We start from the raw sequence: 23136 nt of genomic DNA, 5'->3' as shown, positions 1-23136 counted from the left end.
TTTTTTACTGACAATTGAAATGTACAAATTATGGCATATGGTAACGATGAGCGGATAAGATGCAATCCGTAATTTAAAATAAAACAAAGAGCGAGCTAAGATGGATGTAGTCAATAACTATTTGTTTAGCACCTTTGAAATGTACAGCGACAGAATTCAGAACATGGGCCGTTCTTACAGTATTCTCCCTGTACACCAAGTCAGAGCCGTAAGATAAATGAGGCATATAAGCAGACAATGAAAGCTCTTACAATATTCAATGATTACATTTCTCTAAAACCGGCTATAGGCTACATGTGCACCACCAAGTCAGAACAGTGGGCTAAGTTAAGGGAAAAGGGACCAAATTATTAGGGTGAGGCACATGGGCTACTAACAGCTACAGCACAACATACAGATTTATGGTCTATTCAAGACAACTTGGAACTCAGATAAAAACAAGGTTGAATCATGATGTCACTGATCTTCAGGTCAGAGCTCTAGAAAGAGGCCAGAGTTCCTGACTTGCAATTCTGAGTTGGATGACCTTTCAAAACATATTTTCCCAGTCTGAGCTCATTCTTTTCCGAGTTCCCAGTTGTCGTGAACTTACTGAAGTCTGAGATTTCCCAGTTTCGAGTTTCCAGTTGTTTTGAACGCGGCAGAAGTAATGCTGGATTGACAGCATGGCCAATGTATTCAACCTTTTCTGGACGATGGTATTGCGTGTGAATGCTTATCCTGTTAAACTTGGAAAAGAGACCGTTAATCCCAGACTTGGACCACACACCCTCTCCACCGAATAGCAGGCAGGGGTAGCAAAATAGTGATTCCTCTGCAACGCTTGCAGTTAGCCACTGATTTCATCCAATCCACTCATTGTTGAATTTGCGATTTTCCAACTTGTTGTGTAATGTTTATGTCCAAAAGCCGATGAGCACCAATACGTTTTATCTCTAATTTCTTTTCATATGACAAGAAATGAAAAGGGTTTGCCAGTAGATTGTCGACTTGATTCATGACGATGACTGCTTGACTAGCTTGCTAGCTAAGATTTTGAAAATATGATGTTGACATGATCAGTCCAATCAAAGCTACGGTAGATATGTGATTTGATGTCATTTTACCAATTACCTTGAGTCTTCTTGGATGGGCACTTCTAATGTAAATCTATGGCAGCACCCAAGGGGCTTGAATTTTGGAGTTCTCCCTGTAGATTTGGCAGTGAAGTAGTATCCCCATGCGTGACAGAACACTGAGCCAATCACGGTGCAACTAGAGAACATTACCAACCCCTACGCTGTGTATTTTCCGCTGGCTGCCCCACCATCACAAAAAGCACTGAGCGAGGCTGAAACATGCATTTTTGAGCTGCCTTACTCAAGAGCAAAAAAAGAGACGTTTGTATGCAGCTTTATTAACGTTTTTTTTTTTTACATTGTTTGTAAACTGATATGTGACACATATTAATGCCAAAATAACATGCAACTTTTCTTTTGCTAAACATATGGGTCTCAAATGACGATTTGAGACCCACCAGTGATGACGGGTTGCCACTGAACATCATACATGTATCATCAATTACCAACATCAATCGTTGCTTAAGTATCCTTAATAGGCAGCTAGCAAAAACAAAAACACCTGATTCAGCAGCAGCTGCCTCTGCTGCTCGAGCCCGACTCCGCGTCTGTCTTTCCAACGGTCGTTATTAGAGTCACTCAGTTGGTTAACAGTCGAGGCGAGCCGGAGAAGATAACAAAACGTTCACAATATGTAATTGTAGCTTTTGCATTTGTCGTAATTAGTTTGGACGTTGTGGTTTGCTTAGATTCTTGAATGGTCATGGTGGTTTTCAAAGTTTCTCCGTTAGCTAGCTAACATTAATGTTATCTGATGTTATCTTAGCCAACTGTTAGAGCAGGGGTAGCTAGCTAAGTCAATACATTTAGTGTCTATCCTGTGTGATATTAGATAGTTAATTGAGCTACAGTTGAAGTCGGACCTTTACATACACCTTAGCCAAATACATTGAAACTCAGTTTTTCACAATTCCTGACATTCAATCCTAATAAAAATTACTTGTGTCATGCACGAAGTAGATGTCCTAACAGACTTCCCAAAACAATAGTTTGTTAAAACAAGAATATATGTGGAGTGGTTGAAAAACAAGTTTTAATGACTCCAACCTAAGTGTATGTATACTTCTGACTTCAACTGTAGCTAGTGTTTTTGTTTATAAAAACATTGGTAGTCTAGCTAAGACTAGACAAAGCACCCGGTTAACATAGTTACTGTAGCTAGCTAACAGTCACAGTTAGCTACGCTAGCTAATCTTAGCAAGCTAGCTATGTCCAGTGAGTCACAAAGGACCCCAACTGGTATACCCAAGTGCAGATGGCAAAGAGCTCAAGATTCAATGATGATAATGCTTTATTTAGTTTCAAGTGTACTTGATTTGCAAATAAATACATAAAAAAATCGTACAATGTGATTTTCTGGATTTTTTTTCTCATTTTGTCTGTCATAATTGAAGTGTACCTATGATGAAAATTACAGGCCTCTCATCTTTTTAAGTGGGAGAACTTGCACAATTGGTGGCTGACTAAATACTTCTTTTTCCCCACTGTACATATGAGATGAGTAAAGTCTATGTATAAGGTGCAGGGTTGAGTAACCGGGTGGAAGCCAGCTAGTAATGGTATTGGTCAGGTGATGAGTGGTGACTGGTTTCCTTCATGATGCTTGGCATTCAGGCCAAAGAGTTCAATCTTGGTTACATCAGGCAGCTAATTTTGTTTCTCGTCGTCTGAGAGTCCTTTAGGTGCCTTTTGGTTAAACTTCAAGTGGGCTGTCATGTGCCTTTTACTGAAGAGTGTCTTCCGTCTGGCCACTCTACCATAAAGGCCTAATTGGTGGAGTGCTGCAGAGATGGTTGTCCTTCTGGAAGGTTCTCCCATCTCCACAGAGGAACTCTGGAGCTCTGTCAGAGTGACTATTGGGTTCTTGGTCACCAATTGCTCAGTTTGGGATTCCCTCAACCAGCTTCATGGAATGCATTTCAATTAAAAGGTATTCTTGGTTGAAAGTTAATTTGTGGAATTTATTTCCTTCTCAACCAGCTTCATGGAATGCATTTCAATTAAAGGGTATTGTTGGTTGAAAGTAAATTTGTGGAATTTCTTTCCTTCTTAATGCATTTGAGCCAATCAGTTGTGTTGTGACAAGGTAGGGGTGGTATTCAGATGTCCCTATTTGGTAAAAGACCAAGTCAAAATTATGTCAAGAACAGCTCAAATAAGCAAAGAGAAATGACAGTCCATCGTTACTTTAAGACATGGTGGTCAGTCAATCCGGAAATTTTCAAGAACTTTTAATGATTTTTCAAGTGTAGTCGTAAAAACCATCAAGCGCTATAATGAAACTGGCTCTCATGAGGATCGCCACAGGAAAGGAAGACCCAGAGTTACCTCTGCCGCAGAGGATAAGTTAATTAGTTACCAGCCTCAGAAATTTCAGCCCAAATAAATGCTCCAAAGTTCAAGTAAAAGACACATCTCAAATGTTCAGAGGACAGTGTGAATCAGGCCTTCGTGGTCTATTTGCAGAAAATAAACCACAAGAAGAAGAGACTTGCATGGGCCAAAAAAACACAAGCAATGGATATTAGACCAGTGGAAATCTGTCCTTTGGTCTGATGAGTCCAAATTTGAGATTTTTGGATCCAACCGCCGTGTCTTTGTAAGACACAGAGTAGGTGAACGGATGATCTCTACATGTGTATTTCCCACCGTGAAGCATGGAGGAGGAGGTGTGATTGTGTCGGGGTGCATTGCTGGTGACACTGTCTGTGATTTATTTAGAATTCAAGGCACACTTAACCAGCATTCTGCAGCCATACGCCATCCAATCTGGTTTGCGCTTAGTGGGACTATCATTTGTTTTTCAACAGGACAATAACCAAACACACCTCCAAGCTGTGTAAGGGCTATTTGACCAAGAAGGAGAGTGATGGAGTGCCACATAAGATGACCTGGCCTCCACAATCACCCGACCTCAACCCATTTGAGATGGTTTGGGATAAGTTGGACCGCAGAGTGAAGGAAAAGCTGCCAGCAAGTGCTCAGTATATGTGGGAACTCCTTCAAGACAGTTGGGAAAGTATTCCAGGTGAAGCTGGTTGAGAGAATGTCAAGGCAAAGGGTGGCTAATTTGAAGAATCTGAAATATCAAATATATTTAGATTTGTTTAACACATTTTTGGTTACTACATGATTCCATATGTGTTTTGTCATAGTTTTGTATATATATATATATTATATATTATTATTATTATAATATATTATTATTATTATTATTATTATATTATTTTGATATCTTCATTATTATTCTACAACGTAGAAAATAGTACAAATAAAGAAAAACTGGAATGAGTAGGTGTGTCCAAACTTTTGACTACTACTGTATGTGGCAGGGTCTACAGACAATCACGGATTACAAAGGGGAAACCAGCTGCGTCGCGGACACCGACCTCTTGCTCCTGGACAAGCTAAACACCTTTTTCACCCGCTTTGAGGATAACACAGTGCCACCGATGCTGCCCGCCCCCAAGGACGGTGGGCTCTCATTCTCCGTGGCCGACGTGAGTAAGACATTTAAGTGTCTTAAACCTTGCAAGGCTGCCGACCCAGCCGGCATCCCTGGCCACATCCTCAGAGCATGCGCAGACCAGCTGGCTGGAGTGCTACGGACATATCAAATCAAATTGTATTTGTCACGTGCCGAATACAACAGGTGTAGTAGACTTTACCAGTGAAATGCTTACTTACAAGTCCGTAACCAACAATGCAATTTTAAGAAAATACCAACAAAAAAACTAAGAGATAAGAATAACAAATACTTATAGAGCAGCAGTAAATAAAAATAGCGGGGCTATATACAGGGGGTGGCGGTACAGAGTCAATGTGCGGGGGCACCCGTGTCGTAATTGGGCCAAAACGTAGTATTCAATCTCTCCCTATCCTAGTCTGCTGTCCCCACTTGCTTCAAGATGTCCACCATTGCTTTCATGAGTACAAAAACAAAGGTAATTGAACTAAATGACTATCGCCCCATAGCACTCACTTCTGTCATCATGAAGTGCTTTCAGAGGCTAGTTAAGGATCATATAACCTCTACCTTACCTGACACCCTAGACCCACTTCAATTTGCATACCGCCCCAATAGATCCACAGACGATGCAATCACCATCGCACTGCCCTATCCCATCTGGACAAGATGTAAGAATGCTGTTCATTGACTGTAGCTCAGCATTCAACACCATAGTACCCTCCAAGCTCATCATTAAGCTTGGGGCCCTGGATCTGAACCCCGCCCTGTGTAACTGGGTCCTGATCTTCCTGACGGGCCACCCCCAGGTGGTGAAGGTAGGAAACAGCACCTCCTCTTCGCTGATCCTCAACACAGGGGTTCTACAAGGGTGCGTGCTCAGCCCCCTCCTGTACTCCCTGTTCACCCATGACTGCATGGCCACGCACGCATTCAACTCAATCATCAAGTTTGCAGACGACTCAACAGTAGTTGGCCTGATTAACAATGACGAGACAGCCTAAAGGGAGGAAGTGAGGGCCCTGGCAGAGTGGTGCCAGGATAATAACCTCTCCTTCAACGTCAACAAAACGAAGGAGCTGATCGTGGACTTCAGGAAACAGCACCCCCCTATCCACATCGACGGGACCGCAGTGGAGAAGGTAAAAGCTTAAAAAATGGTCCACCCACAGAGACAAGTGTGGTGAAGAAGGCGTAACAGCGCCTCTTCAACCTAAGGAGGCTGAAGAAATTTGGCCTGGCCCCTAAGAACCAAACCTTTTGAAAGCATCCTGCATCCAAATGAAAGCATCCTGTATCAACGCAACTGCACTGCCCGCAACCACAGGGCTCTCCAGAGGGCGATGCATCACCAGGGGCACACTGCCTGCCCTCCAGTATTATCTCAATACTTTGTTATATACAGAGGTCAAACGTTTTCTGTAAGTCTTCACAAGGTTTTCACACACTGTTGCTGGTATTTTGGCCCATTCCTCCATGCAGATCTTTTCTAGAGCAGTGATGTTTTGGGGCTGTTGCTGGGCAACACGGACTTTCAACTCCCTCCAAAGATTTTCTATGGGGTTGAGATCTGGAGACTGGCTAGGCCACTCCAGGACCTTGAAATGCTTCTTATGAAGCCACTCCTTCATTGCCCGGGCGGTGTGTTTGGGATCATTGTCATGCTGAAAGACCCAGCCACGTTTCATCTTCAATGCCCTTGCTGATGGACGGAGGTTTTCACTCAAAATCTCAATATACATGGCCCCATTCATTCTTTCCTTTACACGGATCAGTCGCCCTGGTCCCTTTGCAGAAAAACAGCACCAAAGCATGATGTTTCCACCCCCATGCTGCACAGTAGGTATGGTGTTCTTTGGATGCAACTCAGCATTCTTTGTTCTCCAAACACAACCAGTTGAGTTTTTACCAAAAAGTTATATTTTGGTTTCATCTGACCATATGACATTCTCCCAATCTTCTTCTGGATCATCCAAATGCTCTCTAGCAAACTTCAGACGGGCCTGGACATGTACTGGCTTAAGCAGGGGGACACATCTGGCACTGCATAATTTGAGTCCCTGGTGGCGTAGTGTGTTACTGATGGTAGGCTTTGTTACTTTGGTCCCAGCTCTCTGCAGGTCATTCACTAGGTCCCCCCATGTGGTTCTGGGATTTTTGCTCACCGTTCTTGTGATCATTTTGACCCCACGGGGTGAGATCTTGCGTGGAGGCCCAGATCGAGGGAGATTATCAGTGGTCTTGTATGTCTTCCATTTCCTAATAATTTTTCCCACAGTTGATTTCTTCAAACCAAGCTGCTTACCTATTGCAGATTCAGTCTTCCCAGCCTGGTGCAGGTCTACAATTTTGTTTCTGGTGTCCATTGACAGCTCTTTGGTCTTGGCCATAGTGGAGTTTGGAGTGTGACTGTTTGAGGTTGTGGACAGGTGTCTTTTATACTGATAACAAGTTCAAACAGGTGCCATTAATACAGGTAACGAGTGGAGGACAGAGGAGCCTCTTAAAGAAGAAGTAATAGGTCTGTGAGAGCCAGAAATCTTCCTTGTTTGTAGGTGACCAAATACTTATTTTCCACCATAATTTGCAAATAAATTCATAAATCCTACAATGTGTTTTTCTGGATTTCTTTTCTCATTTTGTCTGTCATAGTTGAAGTGCACCTGTGATGAAAATTACAGGCCTCTCATCTTTTTAAGTGGGAGAACTTGCACAATTGGTGGCTGACTAAATACTTTTTTGCCCCACTGTATGCATCGGTTGGTCACCTACCTTAAAAAAAAGGTAGTGGCTTGGATCAGAAAACCAGTCAGTATCTGGTGTGACCATTTGCCCTATGCAGCGCGACACATCTCCTTCACATAGAGTTGTTCAGGCTGTTGATTTTGGCCTGTGGAATGTTGTCCCACTCCTCTTCAATGGCTGTGCAAAGTTGCTGGATATTGGGAACTGGAAAACGCTGTGTACGCGTCGATCAAGAGCATCCCAAACATGCTCAATGGGTGACATGTCTGGTGAGTATGCAGACCATGGAAGAACTGGGACACTTTCAGCTTCCAGGAATTGTGTACAGATCCTTGCGACATGGAGCCATCCATTATCATGCTGAAACATGAGGTGATGGTGGTGGATGAATTGCACGACAAGGTGCCTCAGGATCTCGTCACCTCATCTTTGTGCATTCAAATTGCCATTGATAAAATGCATTTGTGTTTGTTGTCCATAGGTTATGCCTGCCATACACGTGGTCTGCGGTTGTGAGGCCGGTTGGACGTACTGCCAAATTTTCTAAAGAAATGTTGGTGGTGTTCTAATGGAAGATAAATTAACATTACATTTTCTGGCAACAGCTGTTGGACATTCCTGCATTCAGCATGCCAATTGTACACTTGGTCAAAACATGAGACATGTGCACAACACAACACAAAGCCACATGTTAGAGTCACCTTTTATTGTCCCCAGTACAAGGGGAACCTGTGTAATGATAATACTGTTTAATCAGCTTCTTGATCCACCTTACAGGTGTGACATATCTTGGCAAAGGAGATATGCTCACAAACAGGGATGTAAACAAATTTGTGCACGAAATTTAAGAGAAATAAGATTTAAGTGCGTATGTAAGATTTCTGGGATCTTTTATTTCAGCAAACGACCTATTAGATAAATTGTACACATGACACCATGACATAGTAAACAACAACAAAGTAAACAGAAGCATGTGGACAGAGAAAGAGCGTGGTCATGTTGCACCGTGCTGCTTTATTTATGAAAAGCAGACAGTTTGATTTGATCTGATATCAACGGGCCAAGCCAAGAGAAAATACCAAATGCTGCTGGTTTATCACAAGTCCAAATGATTATTAGTATGAATTCTGGATTAGAAAAAAATAAACATAAGAGACAAACATGTAAAACCTTTTTTTCTACAGACTGGAAATACCTCATGAAAGACAATGTATGTCAACCACTATGTACAAAAAAAAAATATCAATAATATATTTCTATTTTCTATACCCACTAAAATATATAAAAAGAAGCAGCTATGTCTTCCGAGGAACTCGTTTCTTTCGTCAAAATGTTTTTCTGAAACAGTTTTTTAAATATCCTTCAGCTGTAAATGTGAAAACGCAAAGAGAAAATGAAACGTAAATAAATTAAAAATATATAACCCCAAAAATCTGTTAATTATTTCTGTGTGATGCTGGAATACTGCAGAGTGTGAGGAGAAAATTGACAACAAGCTTCTCCAGTGGATCGATAAAGTTTGCTTGAAGATTTAAAATTGGATTAGATACATTCATCCATCCAAAAGTTAGTTCTCAAGTGTGTTGTTTGTTGACGACTTGAGAGTACAAAGATACAGAGACACAGCTCCATGACATAAGATGCAAGCTACAGCCAGAGATAGAAGAGAAGGGCACTTTTACATTGAGCGACCCAGGTGGACCTCCATGGCCCAGGGAGCCCCAGGGACCCAGTGAGGGCTGACCTGCCAAGGGAGAGCGCCTCGGCCTGGGCAAGGGACAGTCTGGAGAGTCCTCGGGTTAGCAGCCTTCTGGTTGTCCCAAAGTTAGATTCACAGTTGATTCCCCAAACTGCCACCCATTTGTGGAAGATTGGAAATATATTTTTTAAGGATCAAAGACTAGAAAGAAGCACGGGGGGTTCTTTCTTAAATACAAAAAGTGTCTGTGTGGTTGTGTCTGTGTGTTTCTTGTGTGAACATTAACATACATACCATAGTCTATTGGATGTGGCATCTTGACAAGAGAGCATTAACGTCCTGAGATATGTACACTTCGAGAGGGCCTCTGAGTGATAAAAGTGTTTATCTATGTAAAATGAAAAAACAAAACAAAAATATATTCATATCTATGCATCTGTGTGAGGGAAAGGTTGGGCCTAAGGGGAGATAGGGATACAATATCCATACAGTGTTCTGTTAGGAGGGACTAGACCGAGGCAGAGCTAGTATCCGTCCATTCGTCTTTCCCCCGTTCATGTGTGTGTACGGGACGTGTTCCTCGTAGCTGTTTTGTCTCAACCCCAGCGATGAACCCGCTTCGTCCCTCTCCGAGCTGTGGTCTCCCCTCTGAGAGTACGAGGAACTGTGGTCCCCTCTCTGGGAGTAGGAGGACGGGTCCAGGGGAATGCTTTCCATGTTGTCCATGTCTAGGTCAAAGTCCTCCTGCTCCTGAGGCTTGTTTTCCTGACTGTAGTAGAAGGAGACCTCCTGAAAGGACTGGTGAAGGTCCTCGTGGAGCATTTCGATGATCTCCTGGAAGCTGGGACGCAGCTTGGGGTTATACTGCCAGCACATCGACATCAGGTCGTGTCTGAATAGCAGGAGAGAGGAGCTGCTGTTACATCTTATAGTTGAGAGCTGATGTTCGTTGTCGTTTAAACACGATTTCATCAATATCACACACAAAAGTGTAATCCATGTTCCATACAGTTCCCTTCAATAATGATTCATTTGTAAGTCGCTCTGGATAAGAGCGTCTGCTAAATGACTTAAATGTAAAAATGTAAATGTAAATGACCAGTCACAGCTGGACATAGATATGTAAAGTACGGAGGTGAGACTTACAGCCGGTCAGCACAGTTGTCTGGTCGGTCCAGAAATCCTCCGTCCATGACGAACTTCAGGACCTGCTCGTTGGACAGACCCTGGTATGGCTGCTCCGCTAGGGGTACTGACCTCCCACAGCACCACACCAAATGACCTGGAAGAGAGACACACAAAAACACAGGAGAGAAAAAAAATCAGTTGCAAGGAAAAACTCCATAGGTGGATAGGTAGGGAGAAAATCTTGAGAAGATCCAGATTCTGTCCATCTGGACCAGGGATGGGCAACTCCAGTCCTCGGGACCTGATTGGTTTCACACTTTTGCCCCAGTCCCAGCTAACACACCTGACTCCAATAATCAAATAATCATGATATTCAGTTTAGAATGCAATTAGTTTAATCAGCTGTGTTTACTAGCGACACGATGGTGGTAGGCCTGATCACCGACGACAATGAGACAGCCTATAGGGAGGTCAGTGACCTGGCAGTGAGGTGCCAGGGCAACAACCTCTCAATCAACATCAGCAAGTAGTGTTAAGGAATTTATTGTTCTTTGAGGTCATTTCGGTTTCATTTTGGTTATTACAAAAATAATCACGGTTTTCCATTTAGGTTTAGGTTTTGATACATGTGGGTTGAATGCTGTAACACAGAATAAAACAATAAAAGTCCCACAGTTGTCACTATTACTGCTTACCAACATTAATTTAATAAAATATTTGTTTTATTTGATTACTATTACTTCTACTCCAAGTCAACTCATAAAGTATAGAGCTGCTGCCTATGCTGTCTGACAAAATCACTATTTTAGGAGTGCTGAATACCAACTTTCAATCTTACAGTGCCTTGCAAAAGTATTCATCCCCCTTGGCGTTTTTCCTATTTTGTTGCATTTACAACCTGCAATTTAAATTGATTGTGAAATGGACATACACAAAATAGTCCAAATTGGTGAAGTGAAATTACAAAAATTACTAGTTACATTTTAAAAATATTTTTACAATTTTAAATACATGGAAAAGTGGTGAGTGCATATGTTTACACCCCTTTGCTTTGAAGCCCCTGAATAAGATCTGGTGCAACCAATTATCTTCAGGAGTCACATAATTAGTTAAATAAAGTCCACCTGTGTGCAATCTACGTGTCACATGATCTGTCACATGATCTCAGTACATACCGTAATTGCTGGACTATTAAGCGCACCTGAATATAAACCCCACCCACTGAATTATTAAAAAAATATGTATTTTGTACATAAATAAGCCGCACATGTCTATAAGCCGCAGGTGCCTACCGGTACATTGAAACAAATTAACTTTACACAGCCTTTAAACGAAACACGGCTTGTAACAAAAATGAAAACAGTAGCCTACCAAGAAAGTCATTGGTCACTATCTTCCTCCTCCTCCTGTGCACTGAAACCACTGAAGTCATCTCCTTCGGTGTCGGAGTTGAATAGCCTCAGAATTGCTTCATCCGATGTTGGATCGTTTTCATTGTCGCTCTCGTCACTTTCATCCGGAGGCAAATACCCCGCTGAACTCATGCTGCCCCTTCAACACGCAGCAGTCCAGCCTTTCGAAACCCGTTGATAATAGTGGATTTTTTGATAATGCTCCATGCTGTCAGGACCCACTGGCAGACTTGACCATAAGATGCTCTTCGCCTGCGGCCCGTTTTAGTGAAGGATTTCTCCCCACTTGTCATCCAAGCCTCCCACTGAACAAGGAGCGCCACCTTAAATGCACGATTTACACTGATGTCGAGTGGCTGCAAATACTTTGGGCCATCTGCTTTTCTTCCCTCTGAAAGCTTTTGTTGTCTTTCTGTCAGTTCCTCACGCTGCTGTTTCCAACGTCTTATCATCGACTCATTAAGGCCAAGCTCCCATGCAGCAGCTCTATTTCCTTTTCCAACAGCCAGATTTATCGCCTTCAACTTGAAAGCTGCATCATATGCATTTCTCCGTGTCTGTGCCATGATGAGGGTGACAAAATTACTACCGTAATCAGAATGGTGGGAAGTTTGAGCGCGCTCGATTTACGTCACATTATGTGACGGTGCTCAGTTTTTTGGCGGCATGAATCTTGTGAAAGCGGGAAAAATCCATAAATTAGCCGCGTCATTGTATAAACCGCAAGGTTCAAAGTGTGGGAATAAAGTAGCGGCTTATAGTCCGGAAATACAGTTGAAGTCGGAAGTTTACATACACCATAGCCAAATACAGTGCCTTGCGAAAGTATTCGGCCCCCTTGAACTTTGCGACCTTTTGCCACATTTCAGGCTTCAAACATAAAGATATAAAACTGTATATTTTTGTGAAGAATCAACAAGTGGGACACAATCATGAAGTGGAACGACATTTATTGGATATTTCAAACTTTATTAACAAATCAAAAACTGAAAAATTGGGCATGCAAAATTATTCAGCGCCTTTACTTTCAGTGCAGCAAACTCTCTCCAGAAGTTCAGTGAGGATCTCTGAATGATCCAATGTTGACCTAAATAACTAATGATGATTAATACAATCCACCTGTGTGTAATCAAGTCTCCGTATAAATGCACCTGCACTGTGATAGTCTCAGAGGTCCGTTAAAAGCGCAGAGAGCATCATGAAGAACAAGGAACACACCAGGCAGGTCCGAGATACTGTTGTGAAGAAGTTTAAAGCTGGATTTGGATACAAAAAGATTTCTCAAGCTTTAAACATCCCAAGGAGCACTGTGCAAGCGATAATATTGAAATGGAAGGAGTATCAGACCACTGCAAATCTACCAAGAACTGGCCGTCCTTCTAAACTTTCAGCTCATACAAGGAGAAGACTGATCAGAGATGCAGCAAAGAGGCCCATGATCACTCTGCATGAACTGCAGAGATCTACAGCTGAGGTGGGAGACTCTGTCCATAGGACAACAATCAGTCGTATATTGTGCAAATCTGGCCTTTATGGAAGAGTGGCAAGAAGAAAGCCATTTCTTAAAGATATCCATAAAAAGTGTCATTTAAAGTTTGCCACAAGCCACCTGCGAGACAAACCAAACATGTGGAAGAAGGTGCTCTGGGTCAGATGAAACCAAAATTGAACTTTTTGGCAACAATGCAAAACGTTATGTTTGGCGTAAAAGCAACACAGCTCATCACCCTGAACACACACCATCCCCACTGTCAAACATGGTGGTGGCAGCATCATGGTTTGGGCCTGCTTTTCTTCAGCAGGGACAGGGAAGATGGTTAAAATTGATGGGAAGATGGATGGAGCCAAATACAGGACCATTCTGGAAGAAAACCTGATGGAGTCTGCAAAAGACCTGAGACTGGGACGGAGATTTGTCTTCCAACAAGACAATGATCCAAAACATAAAGCAAAATCCACAATGGAATGGTTCAAAAATAAACATATCCAGGTGTTAGAATGGCCAAGTCAAAGTCCAGACCTGAATCCAATCGAGAATCTGTGAAAAGAACTGAAAACTGCTGTTCACAAATGCTCTCCATCCAACCTCACTGAGCCCGAGCTGTTTTGCAAGGAGGAATGGGAAAAATGTTCAGTCTCTCGATGTGCAAAACTGATAGAGACATACCCCAAGCGACGTACAGCTGTAATCGCAGCAAAAGGTGGCGCTACAAAGTATTAACTTAAGGGGGCTGAATAATTTTGCACGCCCAATTTTTCAGTTTTTGATTTGTTAAAAAAGTTTGAAATATCCAATAAATGTCGTTCCACTTCATGATTGTGTCCCACTTGTTGTTGATTCTTCACAAAAAAATACAGTTTTATATCTTTATGTTTGAAGCCTGAAATGTGGCAAAAGGTCGCAAAGTTCAAGGGGGCCGAATACTTTCGCAAGGCACTGTACATTTAAACTCCAGTTTTTCACAATTCTAGTAACAATTCCCTGTTTTAGGTCAGTTAGGATCACCACTTTATTTTAAGAATGTGAAATGTCAGAATAATAGTAGAGAGAATTATTTATTTCAGCTTTTATTTCTTTCATCACATTCCTAGTGGATCAGAAGTTTACATGTACTAATTGAGTGTTTGGTAGCATTACCTTTAAATAGTTTAACTTGGGTCAAACTTTTGGAGTAACCTTCCACAAGCGTCCCACAATAAGTTGGGTGAATTTTGGCCCATTCCTCCTGACAGAGCAGAGTCAGGTTTGTAGGCCTCCTTGCTCACACACGCCTTTTCAGTTCTGCCCACAACTTTTCTATAGGATTGAGGTCAGGGCTTTGTAATGGCCACTCCAATACCTTGATTTTGTTGTCCTTAAGCCATTTTGCCACAACTTTGGAAGTATGCTTGGGGTCATTGTCCATTTGAAAGACCCATTTGCAACCAAGCTTTAACTTCCTAACTGATGTCTTGAGATGTTGCTTCAATATATCCACATAATCTTCCTCCCTCATGATACCATCTATTTTGTGAAGTGCACCAGTCCCTCCTGCAGCAAAGCATCCCCACAACATGATGCTGCCACCCCCATGCTTCACCGTTGGCATGAGGTTCTATGGCTTGCAAGCCTCTCCCTTTTTCCTCCAAACATAACGATGGTGATTATGGCCAAACAGTTCTATTTTTGTTTTATCAGACTACTTTTCGCACCAAAGTACGTACATCTGTAGGAGACAGAACGCGTCTCCTTCCTGAGCGGTATGATGGCTGCGTGCGTGGTCCCATGGTGTTTATACTTGCATATTATTGTTTGTACAGATGAACATGGTACCTTCAGCCGTTTGGAAATTGCTTGTGGAGGCCTACAATATCTTTCTGAGGTCTTGGCTGATTTATTTTAATTTTCTCATGATGTCAAGCAAAGAGACACTGAGTTTGAAGGTAGGCCTTGAAATACATCCACATGTACACCTCCAATTGACTCAAATTATGTCCATTAGCCTATCAGAATCTCCTAAAGCCATGACATTTTCTGGAATTTTCCAAGCTATTTAAAGGCACGGTCAACTTAGTGTATGTAAACTTCTGACCCACTGGAATTGTAATGCAGTGAATTCTAAGTGAAATAATCTGTCAGTAAACAATTGTTGAAAAAATACTTGTGTCATGCACAAAGTAGATGTCCTAACTGACTTGCCAAAACTATAGTTTGTTAACAAGAAATTTGTGACCCAGTGACACTTTCCTTCACAACAACTATGCTCAACGGCTCTGCGCTGCTCTGTATAGCTACCCGGACTATCTGCATTGACTCTTTTTGCACTCTCTTTTGACTCATCACATACGCTGCTGCCACCATTTATTATCTATCCTGTTGCAGAGTCACTTTACCCCTACCTATATTTACATATTTACCTAAATTGCCTCGTACCCCTGCATATCGACTCGGTACCCCGTATACAGTCATGGACAAAAATATTGGCACCCATGTACTTTTTTAAAGTAACTAAAAATAAGTTGAAATTGAAAAAAGTATTTGGTCTCCACAATTATTATAATTCACACCCTAGACTCAATATTTGGTAGCACAGCCTTTGGTCAAAATAACTGCAATCAAGCGCTTCCTATAACCATCAATGAGCTTCCTGCACCTCTGTACTGGCCGTTTGGACCCACTCCCCTTGTGCAAACTGCTGCAGCAGTTATCCCAGATTAGGAGGGTGCATTCTCCTAACTGCTGTTTTCAGATCTCTCCATGTTTTCAATGAGATTTAGATCTGGACTCATTGCTGGCCACTTCAGAACAGTCCAGCGTTTTGTCTTGAACCATTCCTGGGTGATTTTTGAAGTGTGTTTGGGGTCATTGTCCTGCTGGAAGACCGATGACCTTCGACGGAGACCGAGCTTTCTGACACTGGCTCCGACATTGCGCTCTAAAATACATTGGTATCATCCTGATTTCATGATGCCATGTACACGTTCAAGGCACCCGGTGCCAGAGAAAGCAAAGCAACCCCAAAACATCACTCAACTGTACTTTACCAAAAAGCTATAATTTGGTCTCATCTGTCCACAGGACGTTCTCCCAGAAGGATTTTGTCATGTTTAGGTGTGTTTTGGGAAATTGCAGTCAGGCTTTCTTATGTCTTTCTCTCAGCAGTGGGGTCCTCCTGGGTCTCCTACCATATAACCCCCTTTCATTGAGTTGGCGACGGATGGTGCGAGTTGAAACCTTCGTACCTTGTGTGTCTGAAGGTCAGCTTGAATCTGTGTGGCATTTGACAGAGGTGCTTTCTCCAACATTCAAACAGTCCTTTGCTGCAATCTTCCATCAAATGATCTTGGGGCCACGTCCAATGAGGTTGGCTACAGTGGCATAGGCCTTGAACTTCTTGATAACATTACATACGGTGGAAACAGGAACATCAACGTCTCTGGAGATGGACTTGTCCATGCTTGGCTACAATCTTGTGTCTGACCTCATCAGATAACTCTCTGATTTTCTTTCTTTTGTCCATGCTCATTGCGGTACACACAGTGACACAAACCAGGAGAATGAGTCCTCTTCTCTATTCAAACTGGTTGAATATGTGATGTTTATACTGCAGGCACCTTCAACTACCCATAGATGAGTTCAAATCCAAAGTAAATGAGAATCACCAATAATATTGTCTGGCTCAATTGGGGGAAACCTAGTCAGTTGTACAACTGAATGCCTTTAGCTGAAATGTCTCTTCCGCATTTAACCCAACCCCTCTGAATCAGAGAGGTGCGGGGTGCTGCCTTAATTGACATCCACGTCGTTGGCGCCTGGAGAACTGCCTTGCTCGGGGGCAGAACGACAGATTTTTTCCTTGACAGCTCGGGATTTGATCCAGCAACCTTTTGGTTACTGGCCCAACAGTCTAACCACTAGGCTACCTGCCACCCAATTGTAGGAATTCTTTGTGGAATTAGCTAAGATTTAGTTCATTTTTTGTTTTCTTCAACTGCACACTGAAGACATAAATATATGGATACCAAAATATGTTTTAATTTAAACAGTTTCCTGGAAGAAATGGTGCATTGTTCGAAAAAAGTGCAAGGGTGCCAATATTTTGGCCACGACTGTATATAGCCAAGTTATTGTTACTCATTGTGTATTTGACTCATTGTGTATCACAGACAGTGTCAGCAACCCCACACCATCACAACTCCTCTTCCTCCATGCTTCGCGGTGACACCACACTTGCGAAGATAATCCGTTCACCTACTCTGCGTCTCACAAAGACACAGCGGTTGGAACCAAAAATCTTAAATTTGGACTCGTCAAACCAAAAGACAGATTCCTACCGGTCTAATGTCCATTTCTTGTGTTTCTCGGCCCAAGCAAGTCTCTACTTCTTATTGGTGTCCTTTAGTAGTGGTTTCTTTGCAGCAATTTGACCATGAAGGCCTGGTTCACGCAGTCTCCTCTGAACAGTTGATGTTGAGATGTGTCTGTTACTTGAACTCCGTGAAGCATTTATTTGGGCTGCAATTTCTGAGGCTGGTAACTCAAACTGATCCTCTGCTGCAGAGGTAACTCTGGGTCCCCCCTTTCTGTGGCTGTCTTCATGGGATCCAGTTTTATCATAGCACTTGATGGTTTTTGCGACTGCACTTGATGAAACTTTCAAAGTTCTTTAAATTTTCCGGATTGACTAATGATGGACTGTCGTTTATCTTTTCTTATTTGAGCTGTTTTTGCCATAATATGGACTTGGTCTTTAATCAAATATGACAATCTTCTGTAAACCACCCCTTCAAGAAGGTGCCAATACTATTGTCTGGGTCACTACACAACTGATTGGCTCAAATGCATTAAGAAGGAAATAAATTCCACAAATGAACTTTTAACAAGGCACACCTGTTAATTGAAATGCATTCCATGTGACTACCTCATGAAGCTGGTTGAGAGAATGCTAACAGTGTGCAAAACTGTCATCAAGGCAAAGGGCAAAGCTACTTTGAAGAATCTCATATATAAAATATATTTCTATTTGTTTAACACTTTTTTGGTTACTACATATGTGTTATTTCATAGTTATGATGCATTCACTATTATTCTACAATGTAGAAAATAGTCAAAATAAATAAAAACCCTTGAATGAGTAGGTGTGTCCAAACTTTTGACTGGTACTGTATATAGATTTCCCTCTCTGCATTGTTGTGTCAGGCCCTGATCTTTTTCACCTGTCTTTTGCTTGTCTCCACCCCCCCACCAGGTGTCTCCCATTTGTCCCCATTATCTCTTAGTTATTTATTCCAGTGTTTTCTGTTTGTCTGTTACCAGTTTGTCTTGTCCCATCAAGTCTTACCAGCGTGTTTTCCCATTTCCAGTCTGGCTAATTTCTGTTTTCTAGTCTCCCCGGTTCTGACCATTCTGCCTGCCCTGAGCCTACCTGATATTCTGTACCTGTTTTTGCTGCCTTGGATTTCGGACCATTCTGCCTGCCCTGAGCCTGCCTGCCGTTCTGTACCTCTGACTTACTGACCTCTTCCTGCCCTCGACCTGACCTGACCTGCCCCTTGTATAATAAATATTATGAGAACTGTACTATCCGCCTCCTGTGTCTGCACCTGGTCATATCCTGAATCGTGATATGTTGGGAAAAACACACCGGTTGTTTACAAAGCATGTGAAAAATAACATTTGAATGGTGAAAAACAGTGACACCACTTCGGCCCGCGAGGACTGCAGTTGCCCATCCCTGCTTTCGACAGTTGGCAAGCATTCACACAGAGAAAGACAGACAAACACAGTAAAGTGTCCTCACCAGCAGTCTGAGTTTGCAGTGAACACTCCATCCTTCAGAGACTCAGGAGCCATCCAGCGGACAGGAAGCAGACCCTTCCCTCCCTTCCTGTAGTAGTCTGTCTCATAGATGTCTCTGGTCATACCAAAGTCTGAAGGAGTGGGGGACAATTAGAACACAATCCACAGATCTGTTATGACCCTATCAAAAATATTCAAATGATATTCTTTGACTTGGTTTTTAACTATATTAACATATTAAACGCTTAATAAGGGTGTATTTAACTGATTAATGTATAGTCCGTAGAAACAGTACAACTGCATTTGTTCGACTCCCCTCCTTTAAAAGTAAGGTGGTGAGTTGCCATACCTCCTATTTTGACAGTCAAGTACGGTCGGCCATTTGTGGGTGTATATAATGGAGCTGGGCGATATGGACAAAAAGTCATAACGCGAAAAACGTAACTATTTTGCACGATAACGATAAATACAACAATACATTTTGTTTTTAATGGACAGTTACTTTACATTAGCGGCAGGGCTCTATACATCTTTTTCCCAGTGCCAAGTAAGACAACAGATGGTAGCGTATGATTAAAAAAGCTATGTCACCTAACATATCCACGGAATGCATGATTTATATTTTTAGGTGCAACCGGATCCAGAATGATCATATTTATCTTTGGGTGCTTCAGAGAGGAATTTGCAGACATCTTTGTGGCCTAGGCTATATTATTCACCGCCTGAGGAAGTGGGAACTCAAAACACTTAGCTAGACTTACTCTAAATAGGATTTTTTTGCTGGATAGCCATGTAGGCTAATTGATTAATCTAATGTTGTACAAAACCTTTCCAGCACTAGGCCTAGGCTACTTGATGTAGGTCTATTTACCGCAAGTGGAGCGCTCCACTCGGCTCCACAACAAAACCCATACTAAATAAAGTGGTGCTATGAACTCAAAATATATCAATTATATAATCACAGAAAGCTGTGACTCTCCTCTCTGTAATTTGGACAACGGTAGTTGATTTAAAAACTGTATTTTTCCCGCAATTGTATTTTGAGCAACGATCAAATTCTCAGAATGCATTTCTCCCTCGCTCGTGCGCAGTCGGGAGAGGGAGTGAGAGTGGCTCGCTCACACAGCAGCCAGAGGGCAGGCAGATACTTTCATAACAGGAACAAACAATAATGCATAGGCTATTACTGTTGAACAAATAATGGGTTTAGAACAATCTACAGGAACGTTGTGGAGCAAAATCACTAAAAATGACCGTCATAAGCAAAATAAGGTAATGTTGATCATTTTTGGTTTATCATCCCAGCTCTTGTGTATATATGTGTAGTCTACCTCCTATCTTGACAGTGAAGTCCTGCGCCACCATGCAGTTTCTAGCAGCCAGGTCTCTGTGGACAAACTTCTTGGCGTTGAGGTAGGCCATGCCGTCTGCTATCTCTGCTGCCATCTGAATCATCTCCTTCAGAGTGGGGGGCGGGCGCCCTGTAGGGTTATTCTGTCAAAAATAAACAATAAAACATTTATTAATACGAGGGCTATTTTACAAAACATGGGGGCCACAATAATTCTAGGTTGCATCCCAAACGGCACCCAATTCCATATAGCATGCACTACTTTTGACTAGGGCCTATAGAGCTCAGGTCAAAAGAAGTGCACTATATAGGGAATCGGGTGCAATTTAGTCTCGCTCTGGCCAGCAGAGTTGGTCAGCCAGCCAGCTAGAGACAGTGCAAGACTAGTCTGGTTTCCAACAAGACACAAGGGGGCAGTAGAGTGTGTGTGTATGTACCTCTGAGTCCGGGCGGAGGCAGCGCAGGTAGCTCTTCAAATCACCGTGTGTCATCAGCTCCATGACAACAAGAGTGGGCTGGCCCTTAGAGACCACACCCATCAGACGCACCTGAGGGAATATTTTGTTTACCTTACTTGCTTTGATTCTTGAACTGTGGCTACCAACCTACTTTTTGAAGACAATTCTACTATTCATGATCATGGTATGTGGTGGTCTCACCTTCCTCACCAATTGTTTGTGTCGGGAGGCTAGCGTCAGTCTTATGTCTGGAGTATTTATCCTATCTTATCCACTGTCCTGTGTGAATTTAAGTATGCTCCCTCTAATTCTCTCTCTCCCTCTCCTCCCAGAGGACCTGAACCCTGGGACCATGCCTCAGGAACTACCTGGCCCGATGACTCCTTGCTGTCCCCAGTCCACCTGGTCTTACTGCTGCTCCAGTTTCAACTGTTCTGCTTGCGGCTATGAACCCTGACCTGTTCACTGGACGTGCTACTTTGTCCCGGACCCGACTCTCTCTCTCTCTACCGCACCTGCTGTCTCTAACTGTGAATGCTCGGCTATGAAAAGCCAACTGACATTTACTCCTGAGATGCAGACCTGTCACACCCTCTACAACCACTGTGATTATTATTATTTGACCCTGCTGGTCATCTATGAACATTTGAACATCTTGGCCATGTACTGTTATAATCTCCAACAGCCAGAAGAGGACTGGCCACCCCTCATAGCCTGGTTCCTCTCTAGGTTTCTGCCTTTCTAGGGAGTTTTTCCTAGCCACCATGCTTCTACACCTGCATTGCTTAAATGTTTGGGATTTTAGGCTGAGTTTCTGTATAGTACTTTGTGACATCGGCTGGTGTAAAAAGGGCTTTATAAATACATTTTATTGATTGATCCTTATTACAAGCTGCTAAATGACAAAAATGTAAACGTAAGGTGGCATCCCCTATAACCTCTGTAGGTCTCTTACCACATGGTGGCAGGTGAAGCCCTTCATGACGGAGGCCTCGTTGAGGAACTCTATTCTCTCTCTCAGACTGGCCGACTCGTTGACCGTCTTCACCGCCACGCTTGTCTCCGGCTCGCCCTTCACGATGTCCTTGGCGATGCCCTCGTAGACCATGCCGAACGAGCCCTGACCCAGTTCACGCAGGATGTTGATCTTATCTCTGCCCACCTCCCAGTCGTCTGGCTCGTACACTGCAGATCACATCACACACACACAGAGTCAATGGCTGGACACTACTAGACAGTAACAATCAAGTCTTGTACATTCTACATCTCTGATTCTCATAGACATCCACCATAGTGCTAATGTTGTGACAGCTAGTATGTGTCAGTTGTCTATTTACATGGTATACTAGTTTGAACATCAAAATCCAGTCAGCTGCGCTTTCAAACAGATGTATTCACAAAGGTCAGCTGAGAACAAAGAATATTATTATAATGTGTCCTTACTGTCAGCAGCACTAAGGTACTCTGGGTTGGAGGATGTGTAGAGGGGTCCAGAGGGGCCCTGGGTTTGCCTTGAGGGAACACAAGGAGGTAGGGGTTAATAATATATCATGATTATACACTCGAGTGCCCAAAACATGACAGACTGACCAGATGAAAGCTATGATCCATTATTGATGCCACTTGTTAAATCCATCAGTGTAGATGAAGGGGAGGAGACAGGTCAAGGATGTTTAAACCTCGAGACAATTGAGACATGGATTGTGTATGTGTAGCATTCAGAGGATGAATGGACAAGAAAAAAGATTGAAGTGTCTTTGAACGGGGTATGGTAGTAGGTGCCAGGGTGCACCGGTTTGAGTGTTTCAAGAACTGCAACGCTGCTGGGTTCTTCACGCTCAACCGTTTCCAGTGTGTATCAAGGCTTGTAGTAAGTCAGCATTTCACGGTAAAGTCTACACTTGTTGTATTCAGCATTTCACGGTAAAGTCTACACTTGTTGTATTCAGCATTTCACGGTAAAGTCTACACTTGTTGTATTCAGCATTTCACGGTAAAGTCTACACTTGTTGTATTCGGTGCATGTGGCAAATAATGTTTGATATGAAGAATGGTCGGTCCCCCACCCAAAGGACATCCAGCCAACTTGAATGAAATCAAATGGAAATTTAGAACACTATTAGTTGAGTCATGTGTTAGTGCTGGGCTGTAAAAAAAGCCTATAAATACTACTGGTGTAATCCAACTAGTCAGGAGAGAAGCTTTGTAACACTACGTACCTTTTCTTAAACAACAGACTACACACCAGGCCGATTATTTCATAGACAGTTGGGTTGGCTGTAATAAGATAGACGTGTAGTAAGCATAATACTCACTTCTTCTTGAACATGAGGAATCCTCCCGCTGTCATCAGTATCAGCAAAACGATAAAAATGACTGAACCAATGATAATCTTCAACATGTTGGATGGATCCACCCCTAAAAACACATCGCCATGGAGAAAGTCAGTTATGGTCACATACAATTATCTTCTTAATTTT

At 42.5% G+C, this 23136-nt stretch overlaps 1 pseudogene across 1 annotated transcript in view; it reads right to left on the bottom strand.

Annotated features, from left to right (window-relative positions):
- Positions 1-8202: 8202 nt before the first annotated feature.
- LOC124041690 overlaps positions 8203-23136 on the bottom strand; it is a 94096-nt pseudogene continuing 79162 nt past the window's right edge. Inside the window, exons 16-23 of the transcript XR_006839978.1 lie at positions 22972-23074; positions 22100-22167; positions 21612-21841; positions 20636-20746; positions 20179-20341; positions 18849-18978; positions 10175-10310; positions 8203-9920 (exon numbers count right to left, since the gene is read on the bottom strand). The product of XR_006839978.1 is annotated as an insulin receptor-like (transcript). The remainder of the gene's footprint in view (positions 9921-10174; positions 10311-18848; positions 18979-20178; positions 20342-20635; positions 20747-21611; positions 21842-22099; positions 22168-22971; positions 23075-23136) is intronic.

This window comes from Oncorhynchus gorbuscha, linkage group LG08 (genome assembly GCF_021184085.1).
Source record: "Oncorhynchus gorbuscha isolate QuinsamMale2020 ecotype Even-year linkage group LG08, OgorEven_v1.0, whole genome shotgun sequence".
NCBI lineage: Eukaryota > Metazoa > Chordata > Actinopteri > Salmoniformes > Salmonidae > Oncorhynchus > Oncorhynchus gorbuscha.
Note: the sequence above shows the minus strand (reverse complement) of the source record. Positions and strands in the feature narration are given on the sequence as shown.